The sequence below is a fragment of the Sapajus apella genome, unplaced genomic scaffold, assembly GCF_009761245.1.
Source record: "Sapajus apella isolate SASKATOON/1434 unplaced genomic scaffold, GSC_monkey_1.0 scaffold64, whole genome shotgun sequence".
Taxonomy (NCBI): Eukaryota; Metazoa; Chordata; class Mammalia; order Primates; family Cebidae; genus Sapajus; species Sapajus apella.
Window position 1 is genome coordinate 1284783 of NW_022437004.1, and position 18325 is coordinate 1303107.

General features: G+C 37.1%; 1 long non-coding RNA gene across 1 annotated transcript; it reads right to left on the minus strand.

Moving 5' to 3' along the window:
• Window positions 1-57: 57 nt before the first annotated feature.
• LOC116529886 lies at window positions 58-14114 on the minus strand. The gene is made up of 2 exons (XR_004259726.1): window positions 14050-14114; window positions 58-480 (listed from the first exon to the last, which is right to left on the minus strand). It is a non-coding gene; the product is annotated as an uncharacterized LOC116529886 (long non-coding RNA).
• Between the last annotated feature and the right edge of the window lie 4211 nt (window positions 14115-18325).

The window sequence follows — 18325 nt, forward strand, 5'->3', positions numbered from 1 at the left end:
AAAAAAAAAAAAAAAAAAAAAAAAAAAAAAAAAAAAAAAAGGCAAGCCCAAAAGGAATTGAAAGTAGATGGACAAGGGGTTTCATGTGCCTTGCCTGTATTATCTGTGCCCAAATGTGTAATGAAACAAATTCTTCAAGTGTTATTTATTTAGTTATTTAGGCAGTTTGCAAGGGGACCAGTGAAGTAGGTGAGTATTAGAAGAGTGGATTTTGACAAAGCATATATTACAGGACATATCAAATAGAGGTGACTGTGGAGGCATGGCTGATATTGAAATCTATTTGCAAGGCTACTTTCAAGGCTGCATTTTTTCCTTGCCAAGTGCTATCAGCCATAAAATGTCCAAGGCAGTGGGCCACACCCACAGCTTTATGCTCTGTTACTTGGCATTCCTCTAAGTTCTTCCTCAATTGTCATATCTCCACAGGCCATAACAAGGGACAACAGTCAGCAGCAATTCAATTTCGACCTCCATCTGCTGGCAATAAGAACATAAGGGAGAAATTAATGTACACTCACACACTTGTCATTATAATAGCCCAAATTTGCTTTTATAGTGTGACTTTCTTCCAAGGAAATAAAAAAAAGAGTTTACATTCAAATTCCCAAATAGCAACTTACCTCATAGAGGACTAAAATAATCATCTCTATTTTTTGAAGGTATGAAGATACTAAAAATTTGTCCATGGCCACACAGTACTTTCATGGAAAAGTATGGATATCAGAAAAACTCTCTGAAAACGATTTTGACATGTCTTAAAAGTTTGACATCTAATATCCAAGCAAGAAAGCAGGTTACATTTAACATTCAGTTAGATTGTATAAACATACAGCAAAATATTTGTGTTCTACTACCTATACAATATTACTTCACTCATTTTTCTCCTTTTATTATCCTTCCTAAAACACAAGACCCATGATTTGACATTTACCAGCTCTGTGATCTTGAGCAAGTTACTTAATGTCCTTGTGCCTTTACATTTTCCTCTGTGAAATGGAAATAATAATAAAAGCCAACTCAGATTTGTTAAAAGGATTAAACAAAAAATTCTTAGAAGATTCCCTTAGAAGATTCCCCAGCATATACAGGAGGTTCTGTAAAATCTGGAAACATAGATATCGTCATTTTATATGTTTGACAGGTTGATGAAAGATGAATACACTGGGCTTATGCTGATAAGCAAATGAAATGGCTGATCATAACGATTGCAGAGCCCTTCTTTGCATATCATCTTGGAAGAGCTACCATTTCCCATAGTACAATTAGAAAACTAGCTTAAAAATTCAAGATATTAGTGTGTTAGACAAACTCTTCTGTGAACAATTATGTATTTCCAACAAGGTAGAGGAAATAGTCACAGTCAACGGTCCTAACCAACGAAAGAGATCATCTTGTCAAACACCCAAGGAATTGGAGGTGCCTTGCAGAACTGTCCCAGTGATTCCCAAAACGCTTGCCTTTCAACCATATAAGATGCAAGTTCTATGAAGCTTATCTGAGGATGATCCTTTCTAGCCTGATGAGAGGCAAGGCACTGAAAGTATCAGGTAAGGCTTCTGAACAAATCATATATTGTAACGTAATACTAATAACCTAATAACCATTTTAGTGCACATTTGATTATGTTTCCAGACTTTGGGCCAACCACAGTAAGTGTGTATTAAATATTTACTATTACTATTAGCATTATTATTATTCAAGGAAAAACAAGAAAAAAAGATGTTAAATGATGCACTTTTCAATTTTGAAATAGTCACATCATTAGTAAGTAAGGATAGAAGAATCACTAGTTAGTAATAATGATTTAGCCCTTTTATCCTGTGTTCCCCTATTGACCTGTTTCTTCATTAATTAACCAATATGCTCCCAATCCTTGAAGGAAACACAAAAATGAAATGAGTTTGCACATGTTTCCTAGTTCTTCTGTATAGAATCCAAGAAGTTAAGACCCAAATTGAAATTTGAAATCTCTCTACATATTTTTTTTTCTCCTTCCTACTGTCAATGTCTATCTCATAAAGAGATAGTACTCTAAAGTTGACTTTGATTCATGAAAATATATTTAGGGACTGAAAATACTTGTACAAATAAGAGCAGTATCCTCATAAACACAAAATAATAACAGCAATTTATTTTTGATCATTTATATTAGACTCTCTGAAGAAGATTTAATGACAGATTACCGATGAGAAATTCCATAAAAGCAATTATGAGCCAATTACTTACAGAGAATTTTGAAAAATCTGTCTTTGTTTAGGCTTATCCATAATCAGGATACAGAGACCTTTACAAACATATTATATAGTTTAAATAAAATATATTATGGTGTCATGTCAAATGGACTAACTTCACCCGATACCTCAGATTGATCTTAATTCTCTAGCTCACAGTGCTCAGTGTGATGCAGTCTGGCTACAGAGGAAAATTAAGAAAGGTCTGTTGTTAGTATGCTGATGCTCCTTAATGTCAGCAGGTGTGATCAGGTGTAAAACGGCAAGTATCATGAGAGCATCAACACAGAGCCTTCCTACATGATGCTTCAAAAGGAGGCCAAGATAGAAAAAGCTGAAATCTTCCATCAGACTGCCATTTGGCAAGCATATCTGAATTTCTGTCTGCTACCTGGCAGAAGCTGAAGATTGAGGGATAGAGAGAGGCTAAATATGTGTAAGCACTGAAATCTTGCACTTCCTATGATTAAGGCCTTTGGAGGAATCAGAGGGCATGGAAATTAAAGAATGACCAAAATGCAGGCATAAGGATTGAAAACTTTCTCAGTAAATTAGTAACTGGTGGAATTATACGAATGTATGTTATAAATAAATCCACTCAATCAGGAGAGAGGGATAATGTGTTGTAGTAACTTTCTACAGGTATTATTCTTATCCCTAAACTGTTTACAATTATATGAATAACTTGGTTAAAAAATTTAAAAAGTATAATTATTAAATTTCAGGATAGCACAAAGCAGAGAGAGAAAGATAGTATTTGAGGACTAAAGGTTTAATATGGAGAAAGAAAGGACTAAAAGTTTATGGCTAAGAAGAGTAGAAAGACTTCAGGTATTAGATTTCCAGCTGAAGGGAAGGAACACTCAAATTAATATCATTTAAGAGAGTTAAATACAGCAATTATTTATAAGAGTGTGGGTAGGACATAAGGAAACTACAAAGGATTGTTTGTTTGGCTTCCAACTTTTATTTTATGTTCAAGGAGGTATACATGCAGGTTTGTTATACGGGTAATTATGTGTTATGGGTATTACATGTACAAATTATTTCATATCCAGGTAATGAGCATAGTGCTTGATAAGTCTTTTTTTGATCCTCACCCTCCTCCCATTCTCCACCCACTAGGAGGTAGGCTCCAGTATCTATTATTTCCTTCTTTGTGTCCATGTGTACTCAATGTTTAGTTCCCATATGTAAGTGAGAACTTGCAGTATTTGGTTTTCTGTTCCTGCATTAATTTGCTTAGGATAATGCCTCCAGCTCCATTGATGTTGCTGCAAAGGACAGAATTTCATTCTTTTTTATGGTTACATAGCATTCCATGGTTTATATGAACTACGTTTCCTTGTTCAGTCCACTGCTGATAGGCATTTACATTGATTCAATGTCTTTACTATTGTGAATAGTGCTGCAATGAACATATGTGTGCCTCATGTGTCTTTGTAGAACAATTTATATTTCTTTGGGAATATACCCAGTAATGGGATTGCTGGGTCAAATGGTAGATCTAAGTTCTTTGAGAAATCTCCAAACTTTCAATTGTGGCTGAACTAATTACGTTACCACCAGTGGTGTATGGGCTTTCCCTTTTCTCCACAACCTCACCAGCATCTGTAGATTTTTACTTTATAATAATACCCATTCTGACAGGTATGAAACTGGATCTCATTGTGGTTTTGGTTTGCATTTCTCTAATAATCAGTGATGTTGAGCATTTTTTTCATATGCTTGCTGGCTGTATATATATGTCTTCCTTTGAGAAGTGTCTGTTCATGCCCTTTGCCAAATTTTTAATGGGGTTGTTTATTTTCTGCTTATTAATTTTGTTTAAGTTCCTTATAGATTCTAGATATTAGACCTTTTTTGGATGCATAGGGTGCAGATATTTTCTCCCTTTCTGCCAGTTGTCTGTTCACTCTGTTGGTATTTTCTTTTGCTGTGCAGAAGCTCTTTGGTTTAATAAGGTCCTTGTATTAGGCCATTCTTGCATTGTTATAAATAAATGCCTGACACTGGGTAATTTATACGAAAAGACGTTTAATTGGTTCACGGTACTGCTGGCTGTACAGGAAGCACTGGACCAGCATCTGCTTCTAGGGAGGCCTCAAAAAGCTTTTACTCATGGCAGAAGGTGAAGCAGGAGCAGGTGCTTCACATGGTGAAAATAGGAGCAAGAGAGAGGGTGGGAAAGAGGAGTTATCACCAAGGGAATAGCCAAAACCATTCATGAGGGATGGCCCCATGATCCAGACACCTCCCACCAGGGCTCATCACCAACAATGGGGATTATACTTCAACAAGAGATTTGGGAAGGGACAAATATCCAAACTACATTATTCTGCTCCTGGACTCTCCCAAATCTCAGATTATTCTCACATTTCAAAATACAATAACCTCTTCTTAATAGTCCTTGCAAAGTCTGAACATATTCCAGCATTAACTCAAAAGTTCCAAGTCCCAAATCCAAAGTCTTATCTGGAAATGAGTTCCTTCCACCTATGAGCCTATAAAGGCAAAATGAATTATTTGCTTCCAAGATACAATGGGGGTACAGGCAGTGGGTAAACAGTCTTAGTTACAAAAGGGAGAAATTGGACAAAAGAAAGGAGATATAGGCCCCATGCAAGTCTGAAACCCAGTAGGACAGCCATTAAACTGTAAGGCTCCAAAATAATTTCCCTTGACTCCATGTCCCACATCCAGGGCATACCAGTGCAAGGGCTAAGCTCCCAATGCCATGGACAGCTCCACCCTGGTGGCTTTGCTGGGTACAGCGCCTACAGCTGCTTTAAGGAGTTATTGAGCACCTGTAGCTTTTTCAGGGGCTCTGTGCAAACTGCAAGAGGATCTACCATTCTGTGGTCTGCTGGATGGTACCTGCTTTCCTACAGCTCCAGTAGGCAGTCCCCTGTAAGGGCTCCAACCTCACATTTCTACTTGGCAGTGTCCTAGTAGAGGTTCTCTGTGGGGGCTCCACGCCTGTAGCAGACTTCTGCCTGGGAATTCAGGCTTTTCCATACATCCTCTGAAATCTAGGCAGAGGATCCCAAACCTTATTCACTCTTGCACAGCTGTGCACCTGCAGGCTTCATACCACATGGAAGATACAAAGGTTTATGGCAGCTTGAGCTCTCTGGAGTGGTGGCACAAACAGCATCTGGGGCCCTTTGTGTCAATGCTCAAACTGGAGCAACGAGGATGCAGGAAGCAGTGTCGCAAGGCTGCCCGGGTCAGTGGTGTCCTGGGTCTGGCTCAAGAGACTATTCTTCCCTCCTAGGTTGCTGGGCCTGTGATGGGAGGCATTGCAGTGAAAGTTTCCCATTATTTTTGCTATCAATACTTGGCTCTCTCTTTTCTTTAAATTTTTATTTATTTTTATTTTGCTTTAAGTTTTGAGGTATGTGTGCAGAACATACAGGTTTGTTACATAGGTATACAGGTGCCATGGTAGTTGGCTGCATCCATCACCCCGTCATCTACATTACGTATTACTCCTAATGATATCCTTCCCCTAACTCCCTGCCCCCCAACAGGCCCTGGTGTGTGATGTTCCCCTCCCTGTGTCCATGTGTTCTCATTGTTCAACGCCCACTTATGAGTGAGAACATGCAGTGTTTGGTTTTCTGTTCTTGTGTTAGTTTGCTGAGAATGATGGTTTCCAGCTTCATCCATGGCCCTGCAAAGGACATGAACTTGTCCTTTTTTATGGCTGTATAGTATTCCATGGTGTATATGTGCCACATTTTCTTTATCCCGTCTATCATTGATGGACATTTGGGTTGGTTCCAAGTCTTTGCTATTGTGAACAGTGCTGCAATAAACATATGTGTGCATGTGTCTTTATAACAGAACAACTTATAATTCTTTGGGTATATGCCTAGTAATGGGATTGCCAGGTTAAATTGTGTTTCTAGTTCTAGATCCTTGGGGAATCACCACACTGTCTTCCACAATAGCTGAAGCAACTTACACTCCTACCAACAGCGTAAAAGCGTTCCTATTTCTCCACATCCTCTCCAGCATCTGTTGTTTCCTTACTTTTTAATGATTGCCATTCTAACTGGCATGAGATGGTATCTCAATATGGTTTTAATTTGCATTTCTCTAATGACCAGTGATGATGAACTTTTTTTCAGGTTTGTTGACTGCATAAATGTCTCCTTTTGAGAAGTGTCTGTTCATACACTTTGCTCACTTTTTGATGAGGTTGGTTGTTTTTTCCTGTAAATTTGTTTTAGTTCTTTGTAGATTCTGGATATTACTCAGCTCTCTTTTAGTTATGCAGATTTTTCTAGGAAGTGGTTGCTCCACATCCTGCTTGATTTCCTCATCTAAAAAAGCTTTTTCTTTCTCTGTCACATGGCCAGGCTGCAAATTTTCCAAACTTTTACACTCTGTTTCCCCTTTAAATATAAGTTCCAACTTTAAGTCATTTTTTTCACCCATATCTGAATGTAGGTTGTTAAAAGCAGCCATACCACATCTTGAACATTTTGCTGCTTAGAAATTTCCTCCACCAGGCTGGGTGCAGTGACTCACACTTGTAATTTCAGCTCTTTGGGAAGCCAAGGCAGGCAGATCACAAGGTCAAGAGATCAAGACCATCCCGGTCAACATGGTGAAACCCTGCCTCTACTAAAAAAATTAGCCGGGTGTGGTGGCATGTGCATGTGCATGTAGTCCCAGCTACTCAGGAGGCTGAGGCAAGAGAATCACTTGAACCGGAAGGTAAAGGTTGCAGTAAGCGGAGATTGCACCACTGCACTCCAGCCTGGTGATAAAGTGAGACTCTATCTCAAAAAAAAAGGGAAAGAAATTTCCTCCACCAGGTATACTAAACCATTGTTCTCAAGTTTAAACTTCCATAGATTTCTAGGTCATGGACATAACACAGCCACGTTCTTTGCTAAGGCATAACATGTGTGCCCTTTGCACCAGTTCCCAGTAAGTTCCGCATTTCTACCTGAGTCCTCAGCAGTCTGGACTTCAATGTCCATATTACTATTAACGTTTTAGTCACAATCATTTAGTCAATCTCTAAGAAGTTCAAAATTTTCTCTCATCTTTCTGTCTCCTTCTGAACCCTGCAAATTCTCCCTGCCTCTGCCTATTACCTAGTTCTAAAGCCGTGTCAACATTTTCAGGTATCTTTAAAGCAATGTCCCACTTCTCTGTATTAATTTTCTGTATTAATTTTCTGTATTAGGCTGCTCTTGCATTGCTATGAAGAAATATAGGATACTGAGTTATTTCTAAGAAAAGAGGCTTAGTTGGCACAGTTCTGCAGTCTGTACAGGAAGCATTGCACCAGCATCTGCTACTAGGGAGGTCTCAAGTAGCTTTTACTCGTGGCAGAAAGCAAAGAGGAAGAAAACACTTCACAAGGCAAAAGCAGGAGCAAGAGAGAAACAGAGGGTGGGGAAGGGGAGGTGCCACACACTTTTAAATGACCAGATCTCATGTAAACTTAGAAGGAGAGCTCACTTATCATTAAGGGGGGGTAGCCCAAGACATTCATGGTGGGGTCTGACCCATGATCCAAACACCTCCTACCAGGCCCCATCTCCAGCGTTGGGGATTACATTTCAACATGAGATTTGGGCAGGAACAAATATCTAAACTTTATCAGTCTCACTTGTCAGTTTTTGTTTTTGTGGCAATTTCTTCTAGAGCCTTATTCATGAAATCATTTCCAAATTCCAGAATGGTATTTCCTAGGTTTTCTTCTAGGGTTTTTATAGTTTTAGGTTTTACCTTTAAACGTGTAATCAACCTTCAGTTGATTTTTGTATATGGTCAAAGGAAGGGGTCCAGTTTGAATCTTCTGCAAGTGGCCAGCCAGTTATCCCAGTGCCATTTATTAAATAGGCAAGCCTTTCCACATTGATTCTTATTGTCAGCTTTGTCAAAGGTCAGATGGTTGTAGATGTGTGGCTTTATTTTGGGCTCTCTATTCTGTTCCATTGGTTTATGTGTGTATTTTTGCACTAGTATCCTGCTGTTTTTGTTATTTTACACTTGTAGTACAGATTGAAGTTGGGTAGCATGATACCTATGGCTTTGTTATTTTGGCTTAGCATGGCTTTGACTATTCAAAATCTTTTTTGGTTCCATATGAATTTTAGAATTGTTTTTTTCTAATTCTGTGAAAAATGAAGTTGGTAGTTTGATATGAATAGCATTAAATTGCTTTGGGCCGTGGGGCCATTTTAACAACTTTAACAACATTGATTCTTCCTATCCATGACTATGGAATGTTTTTCCATTTGTTTTCATCACCAGTGATTTCTTTCAGCAATGCTTTATCATTCTCATTGTCAAAATTATTCACCTACCTGGTTAACTGTATTCCCAGGTATTTTATTCTTTTTATGGCCATCATAAATGGGATTGAATTCTTGATTTGGCTCTCAACTTGGATATTATGGGTGTATAGAAAGGTTACTAATTTTTGTACATTGATTTTGCATTCTGAAACTTTGCTGAAATTGTTTATCAGATCTAGGAGCCTTTGGGCAGAGAACATGGGGTTTTCTAAGTATAGAATCGTATCATCTACAGAGAGAGATAGTTTTACTTTCTCTCTTTTTATTTGGATAACTTTTATTTCTTTCTCTTGCCTCATTGCTCTGGTTAGGACTTCCAGTACTTATATTGAATAGGAGTGGTAAAAGTGGGCATCCTAACCCTGTTCTGGTTCTCAGAGAGAATGCTTTCAGATTTGCCCATTCAGTATAATGTTGGCTGTGGGTTTGTCTTAGATGACTTATTATTTTGAGATATATTCCTTTTATGTCTAGTTTGTTGAAGGCTTTTGACATGAAGGAATGTTAAATTTTATCAAAAGCCTTTCTGTATCTATGGGGGGATCATGTGTTTTTGGTTTTTGTTTTGTTTTGTTTTGTTTGGGGTGTGTGTGTGTGTGTGTGTGTGTGTGTGTGTGTATGTGTCATGAATCATAGTATTGATTTGTGTATGCTAAATTTGTGTATGTTAAACCAAATTTGAATCTCAGGGTAAAGCCTACTTGATAGTGATGAATTATCTTCTTGATGTGCTACTGGATTTAGTTTGCTAGTGTATTAGTCCATTTTCATGCTGCTGATAAAGAAATACCTGACACTGGGTAATTTATACAGGAAAAAGCGTTTATTGGATTTATGGTTCCAGGTGGCTAGAGAGGCCTCACAATCATGGCAGAAGGCAATGAGGAGCAAGTCATGTCTTATGTGGATGGCAGCAGGCAAAGAGAGAGCTTGTGCAGGGAATCTCCTGTTTTCAAAACCATCAGATCTCAGGAGACCCATTCACTATTATGAGAACAGCATGGGAAAGATCTGCCCCATGATTCAGTCATCTCTCACCAGGTCCCTCCCACAACACCTGGGAATTATGGGGGCTACAAGATGATATTTGAGTGGGAACACAGAGCCAAACCATATTATTCTACCCCTGGCCCCTCCTAAATCTCATATCTTCACATTTCAAAACCAATTATGCCTTCCCAATGGTCCCCCAAGTCTCAACTCATTTCAGCAGTAACTCAAAAGTCCACAGTCCAAAGTCTCATCTGAGTCAAGGCAATTCCTTCTCCCTATGAGCCTATAAAGTCAAAAGCAAGTGAGTTACTTCCTAGATACAATGGGGAAACAGAATTAGGTAAATACAGCCATTCCAAATGGGAGAAATTGGCCAAAACAAAGGGGCTATAGGCCCCATTCAAGACCAAAATCCAGCAGGGTAGTCAAATTTTAAAGCTCCAAAATTATGTCCTTTGACTCCATGTCTCACATCTAGGTCACACTGATGCAGGAGGTGTGACTTTGCATCATGACCTTGGGCAACTCTGCCCCTGGGGCTTTGCAGGGTATGGTGCCCCTCCTGGCTGCTTTCATGGGCTGACACTAAGTGTTTGTGGCTTTTCCAGGTGCATGGTGCAAGCTGTTGGTGGAGCTATTATTCTGGGGTCTGGAAGACAGTGACCCTCTTCTCACAGCTCCACTAGGTGGTACCCCAGTAGGAACTCTGTTGGAGGGCTCTGACCCCACATTTCCCTTCCGCACTGCGCTAGCAAAAGTTCTCCATGAGCACCCCACCCCTGCAGCAAACTTCTGCCTGGTCATCCAGATGTTTCCATACATCCTCTGAAATGTGGGTGCAATTCTTGATTTCTGTGCATCCATAGGCCTAACACCACGTGGAAGCCGCCAAGGCTTGGGGCTTCCACCCTCTGAAGCAACAGTGTGAGCTGTACCTTGCCTCCTTTTAGTCATAGCTGGAGCAGCTGGAATGCAGGGCACCAAGTCCTTAGACTGCACATAGTAGAGGGACCCTGGAGGCCCCACCCACGAAACCATTTTTCCTCTTCAGCCTCCGGGCCTCTTGTTGGAAGGGCTGCTGCAAAGGTCTCTGACATGCCCTAGAAACATTTTTGACATTGTCTTGGTGATTAGCATTCAGCTCCTTGTTACTTATTCAAATTTCTGCAGCCAGCTTGAATTTCTCCTCAGAAATGGGATTTTCTTTTCTATCCCATTGTCAGGCTGCAAATTTTCCAAACTTTTATGCTCTTCTTTCCCTTTTAAAACTGAATACTTTTAACAACACCCAAGTCACATCTTGAATGCTTTGTCACTTAGAAATTTCTTCCACCAGATACCCTAAGTCATCTTTCTCAAGTTCAAAGTTCCACACATTTAGGGCAGGGGAAATATGCCACCAATCTCTGCCAAAATGTAACAAGAGTCATCTTTGCTCCAGTTCCCAACAAGTTCCTTATTTCCATCTGAGCCCACTTCAATCTGGACTTCATTGTCCATATCACTGTCAGCATTTTGGACAAAGCCATTCAGCAAGTCTCTAGGAAGTTCCAAACATTCCCACATTTTCCTGTCTTCGGAGCCCTTCAGAGTGTTCCAACCCCTGCCTGTTATCCAGTTCCAAAGTTGCTTCCACATTTTGGGGTATCCTTTCAGCAGCACCTCACTCTATTGGTACCAATTTACTATATTAGTCAATTTTCATGCTGCTGATAAAGACATATATGAGACTTGGCAATTTACAAAAGGAAGACATTTATTAGACTTACAGTTCCACATGGCTGGAGAGGCCTCCCAATTATGGCAGGAAGGCAAGACAAGCCAGTCACATCTTATATGGATGGCAGCAGGCATAGAGAGAGCTTGTGCAGAGAAACTCCCATTTTTAAAACCACCAGATCTCGTGAGACCCATTCACTATCATGAGAGCAGTATGGGAAAGACCTGCCCCAACTCAGTCATCTCCCACTGGGTCCGTCTCACAACACAGGGGAATTATGGGAGCTACAAGATGAGATTTGGGCGGGGACACAGAGTCAAACCATATTAGCTAGCATTTTATTGAGGATTTTTGCATCTATGTTCATTAAGGATGTCGGCCTGAAATTTTCTTTTCTTGTGTTTCTGCCAGGTTTGGTATCAGGGTGATGGTGGCCTCATAGAATAAGTTATAAAGTAGTCCCTACTTCTCAGTTTTTAGAAATAGTTTCAAGAGTATTGGTACCAGCTCTTCTTTATATCTCTGGTAGAATTTGGCTGTAAATTTGTCTTTTCCAGAACTTTTTCTGGTTGGTGGGATTTTGTTGCTGATTCAATTTCAGAACTCGTTATTGGTCTGTTCAGTTTTAATTTCAGAAATCCTTATTGGACTGTTCTTCCTGGTTCAATCTTGGGAGGTCATATGTTTCCAGGAATTTATCCATTTCTTCTAGGTTTTCTAGTTTGTATGCATAGAGGTGCTCATAGCTGTCTCAGGGATTTTTGTATTTCTGTGAAGTCAGTGGTAATATCTGCTTTCTCATTTCTGATTGTGTTTATTTGGATCATCTCTTTTTCTTTATTAGTCTAGCTATTGGTCTTTTAATTTTAGTTATTCTTTCAAAGAACCAACTTTTGGTTTTTATCGATTTTTTGTAGGGTTTTTCATGTCTCAATTTTATTCAGTTTAGTTCTGATTTTTGTTATTTCTTTTTCTTACACTAGCTTTGAAGTTGGTTTGCTCTTGCTTCTCTAGTTCCTCTAGTTCTGATGTTAGGTTATTAATTTGAGCTCTTTCTCACTTTTCGATGTAGCTGTTTGGCACTATAATCTTTCCTCCTAGCACTGCTTCAGCTGTGTTCCAGAGATTCTGGTATGTTGTATCTTCATTTTCATTAGTTTCAAAGAACTTCTTGATTTTTGCCTTAATTTCATTGTTTACCTAAAAGTCATCCAGGAGTAAATTGTTTGATTTCCATGTAATTGTATTGTTTTAGAGGTTTTCTGAGTATTTATTTTTGTTTTTATTGTGCTATGGTCTGGGAGTGTGGTTGGTATGACTTTGCTTTTTAACAATTTGTTGAGAATCACTTTATTATCCAGTGCATGGTTGATTTTAGAGTATGTGCCATGTGCAGATAAGAAGAATGTATATTGTGTTGCTGGATGAAGTGTTCCTATAGGTGTCTGTCAGTTCCACTTGGTAAAGTATTAACTTTATTTCCTGAATATCTTTCATCATTCTCTGCCTTCATGCTCTAATACTGCCAGTCGGGGATGTTAAAGTCTCCCACAATTATTGTCCACTGGCTAAGTCTCCTCATAGGTCTCTAAGAATGTTTTATGAATCTGGGTGCTCCCAGTGTTGGGTGCATACATATTTAGGATAGTTAGGTCTTTCAATTTTTTTGTTGAATTAAACCCTTTATCATTATGTAAGGCCCTTCTTTGTTCTTTTTGATTGTTACTGGTTTAAAGTCTGTTTTGTCTGAAATAAGAATAGCAATTCCTGGTCTTTTTTGTTTTCCATTTGTTTGATAGGTTTTTCCATACCCATTTACTTTGAGCCTGTGGGTGACAACATTCATTTGGGTCTTGCTTTATCTGACTTGCCACTCTTTGCCTCTTACGTGTAATGTTTAGACAATATACATTCAAGGTCAATATTGATATGTGCAAATTTAATCCTGTCATCATGTTGTTAGCTGGTTGTTATATAGACTTGATCGTGTAGTTGTTTTATAATGTCAATGGTCCATGGACTCAAGTGTGTTCTTGTGATGGATAGTACCGTTCTTTCATTTCCATGTTTAGTACTCTCTTGTAAGGCAAGTTTGGCAGTAATGAATTCTCTTAGCATTTGGTTGTCTGCAAATGATTTTATTTCTCCTTCACTTATGAAGCTTAGCTTGGCTTCCTACCACTAGTCTCCTAACAATGCTCACCATCTACCAAATCAAAATGAAAATCAGAGAGCAAATATTTCACTGTTGTTATGATTCCTGGGGCAGGACTTAACAATCTGTACTTATTTTGAAATACAGTTAATAATTTGGTTGCATCCCAAGTTCTGAGAAGCACTAAAGTCCAGAGAAAACTGTAAGTCTTGTTCCATTAAAGTCCAGTACAAACTGTGAGTCTTGTTCTATTCCATGCGTGAGAAAACATTTTTTTGTAAAGGGCCAGATGGTAAACATTTTAGGCTTTGTGGGCCACACAGTCTCTGTAGCAACTACTCATCTCTGCCTTTGAATAGCAATTAAAAAAAAAAAAAGCCTTGGCAAGACTTTGCCCCCAGTAGGCTGGATTTGACTTACAGTCTGTAGTTTGCAGATTCATGCTCTACTTTGTGAGAGCCAAAGTTTCCATGGAATATGGAGTATTGTGTTCATTACTACCCTTGCTTAAAAAAGAGAATTCCTGAATACCCTCTGATGTTTGAAGTTTTAAACATATACTTCTTATAAACTTAAATTAAAAGCTTTAAAAAATACTGATATTATACATATTAGTCACACCAGAAGTGAAATTTGACAAATGTCTTCAAAATGGGAAGCTCATATCCCAGAAAGATGCTCTATTGAGGTATAGAAGGGAATATTAGAAGTTTTATTTCTATTTATTTATTATCACATTTGTTTAAAATTTTTTTACAAACACTTTATTAGGTACTTAAATTATCAGTACTATAGTAAATACAAATATTTACAAATTAAATTATTAAATTTATTGGAATGCAAATTTGGCAAAGTAAGACTTTTAAAACTCCATCCCTTCATAAAATCAATGAGAATACTGATAAACAATTGTTAAAATCATCTTTTTAAGTGCTCTGGAAATTAACCAAAGGCTTGCAATACAAGGAAAGTTTATTCGAGGAAATTGGCTGAGTCTTAGTAAGAACATTCAGCTTTTTGACAATTTAACTTGCCCTATTCCTATTTCCTTTCTCCTAGCACTGTAAGATCCCTGAAAATCAGTGGGTTTGGAATGGTGGTACCTGTGAAACACAGCAGTCCAGCAGCCACTGGAGGGAGGAGAATGAAGTTGAGCTCCCCCAAAGCTTCATCCTCAGAGAATTCTTATTATCTGACCTGTCTGTCTTGGAGCTACTGAAAAAATCCCATTCTCAAGGTTTGTCTTTATTTGAACTGACTTGAAGCACAATGAGTGAAAAATATTTGTGTTCGGGACACTTGTAAAAAAAAAAATCAGAGGCAATTGCTAAACAACGTAGCTACCAAGGGTCACCACTCCAGTTGGGATAATCAAGAGACCAAAAAATAAAAAGGAAATAAGGAAAATGAGACCTCCATAAGGAGTTTTGAAAATCTCTAACATGTTCCTGGGAATCTAAAGGTGCATGTGCAGGGCTGGAATATGCCAAGAAAAGACAAGATTTTAATAACTTATCCATGGCTCACCTAAGGCTCTTTGCAAACAAGAAATGAGACATAAAGCATAGCTGTAAACTGCTAGAGCACTGAAAGCATACCCCAACCCACACCACAAGGTCTCTCTGCAAAGGATGAGAGACTTACTTGTTCAAGGCATTTCAGGAAATTTCTGTGCAATCATTATTTGACTACTAAAATAACTGAGTGGTGACAAGACTTCAGTGGCTGTGCATAACAAAGAACACAGACTTTACAGAATAAATCCAGGAAAGTCACTAAACAAAGAAACAGATAAACAGAAAAAGAAACAACAACAAACTCTGGGAAAGGGGTAGAGACCTAATTCCCAGAGTTGCCATGCATTTTATTTAAAATATGCAGGTTTCAATAAAAATTACAAGACATATGAAAAAATAGAAAAGTGTGTCTAATACACAGGAAAGAAAACAATCAACAGAAAGTAGGGTTAAAAAATAAAACCCAACATATTAGACTTACAAGACAAAGATTTTAAATCAAATACCATTAAAAGAACAAAATAAACTAAAAGGTAGTATCTGCCTGCCAAGGCAGGCAGATCACTTGAGTCCAGGAGTTTGAGACCAGTCTGGTCAAAATAGCAAGACCCCAACTCTACTAAAAGTATAAAAGTTAGCTGGGTGTGGTGGTGCACACCTGTAATCCCAGCTATTAAGGAGGCTGAGGAACAAGAATAGCTTGAACCCGGGAGGTGGAGGTTGCAGTGAGCTGAGATTACACCACTGCACACCAGCCTGGGCTACAGAGCAAGATTTTGAGACAGAGCGAGATTCTGTCTCAAAAAAAAAAAAAAAAAAAAAAAAAAGAAAGAAAAGAAAAAAAGAAAGAAAAAGAAAATATTTTTAAGATGAATGAATGAAAATGAAAATGAAAATAAAAACATGTAATAAAATTTACAGGATGTAGCTAAGTCCATGCTTAGAGGGAAATGCATAGTTATAATAACTGCCTACATTAAAAAATAAGAAAGACCTGAAAGCTATAACCTAAACTTTCACCCTAAAAAAATAAAAAGAAGCATAAACTAAATGCAAAGCAAGCAGCAGAAGAAAATGATAATGAGTGGAACTAAAATAAATGAAATAGAGAATAGAAAAATAATACAGAAAAACAATGAAATGAATAGTTGATCTTTGAAAAGATAAAAATATTGACAAACCTGTAATTGGGTTTAACAGGAAAAGAAAGAAAAGACTCAACTTACCAAAATCAGTTATGAATGAGGGAACATTACTACTGATATTACAGAAATAAAGAGGATTATAAGGGAATGTTATACACAACTATATGCCAACAAATTAGATACTGTAGATGAAATGGAAAAACTCCTCCAAAGATGGAATTTACTAAATGGGAGTCAAAAAGAAATAGAAAATCAGAATAATTATAACAGAAAAAGAAATCAAATTAATAATTTTTTAAGTTTGACCTAACAAAAGGTAAAAGTATAGATGGGTACATTAATCAATTCTACTGAACTTTTAAAAAAGAATTAATAACAAATTCCCATGACTGCTTCCAAAAAAAGAAAAAGAGTATTTTAGCTCATTTTTGAAGTTAGTTTTACTTTGATCTCTAAATCAGACAAGAACATTCTAAGAAAACTACAAACCAATTTCCCTAAGTATACAAAAATTCTCAATAAAATTGTAGTAATGTATAAATGCTAGCAATATATAACAATATTTAAAAATGACTAACCACTATAACCAATTTGAATTATTCCAGAAATCAAAGATTGACTAAACATTCCCAAATCAATTAATAAAATGCACCATATCAATACAGAATAAACCACATGATCATCTAAACAGACATTAAAAAGATTTTGATGAAATCCAGTATTTTTTCATGATGAAAATATTAAACAAACTAGGATTGGTAAAAGCTTCCTCAACTTGGTAAAGAACATCTATAAAATACACAGGGTTGACAGTTATCTGAATTAGACAGCACAAAGAATACTACCAAATCATCTTATATATGAAAAATCCTGAAGAATTCAGGAAAAAAAAAAAACTATCAGAATTAACCAGTGTCTCAACACAGTTTTAGACTGAAAGATCAATCTGCAAAAATAAATTGTATTCCCATGCATCAGCAATGAACAATCTGAAAATAAAATTAAGAAAATAATTCCATTTATAATATCATCAAAAAGAATAAAATACTTAAAAAAACAAAAGAAATGCAAAACTTGTAGGCCAAACTATGAAATAATGTTGAAAGAAATTAAAGAAAACTGAAATAAACAGAAAGTCATCTTATGATCGTGAATTGGAAGACAATAATATTAATATGGCCATATTCCCTAAATTAATCTATAAATTCAATGCAACTATTATTAAAATTAATACTGCTTTATTTTTTGCAACCATTAACATGCTTACCCTGAAATTTACTTGGACATACAAGGGACCCAGAATAACTTAAATGATCTTGAAATAAAGGACAAAGTTGGAGAACTTACACTTCCCAGTTTCCAAACGTACCACAAATCTATGGTAATCAAGACAGTGTGGTAGTGGCATAAGGAGAGACAGATAGAGCAATAGAATAGAAGTGGAAGTTCAGAAGTAAACTCCTACGTTTATGTAAATTGATTTTTCACAAGGGTTCCAAGTCAATTCAAAGGGGAAAAAGAAATCTGTTCAAGAATTGGCACTGGCACTACTGGATATTTTCATGTAAAATAAAATGGAATCGAGCCCCTATCTCACACTCCATTCAGAAATTAATTCAAAATGGATCATAATGTATAAGAACAAAAACTATAAAACTTTTAGAAGAAAACAATAATGATAATTCTTCATTGACCCTGGATTAGGTAATGGCTGCTTAAATATGACACCAAAGTACAAGTATGAAAAGAAAAAAAATAAATTGGACATAATTCAAATTTAAAAACTTTCATTTTCAAAAGACACTACTAATAAAGTGAAAAGACAGCCCATGGAATGGAGGAAAATATTTGCAAGTCCTATATCTCCTAAGAACTTCTGTTCAAGATATACAAAGCATTCTTATAACTCAACAATAAAAATAAAAAATATTCCAATATTTAAAAATGGGCAAATGATTAGAAGACATTTCTCCAAAGAAAATACATTAATGATCAATAAGCACAGTAAAAGATAGTTAACATTTCTAGTCAACAGAGAAATATAAGTCAAAACCACAATGTGATACTACTTCACACTCACTAGGATAACAAAAATCAAAAAGACAAATAATAACAAGTGTTGCCAAAAATGTGAAGAAACTGAAGCCTTAATAGATTGCTAAGAATGTAAAATACTGAAGCCTCTTTGGAATGTTTGACAATTCCTCAAAAAGTTATACAAAAATTTAACATATG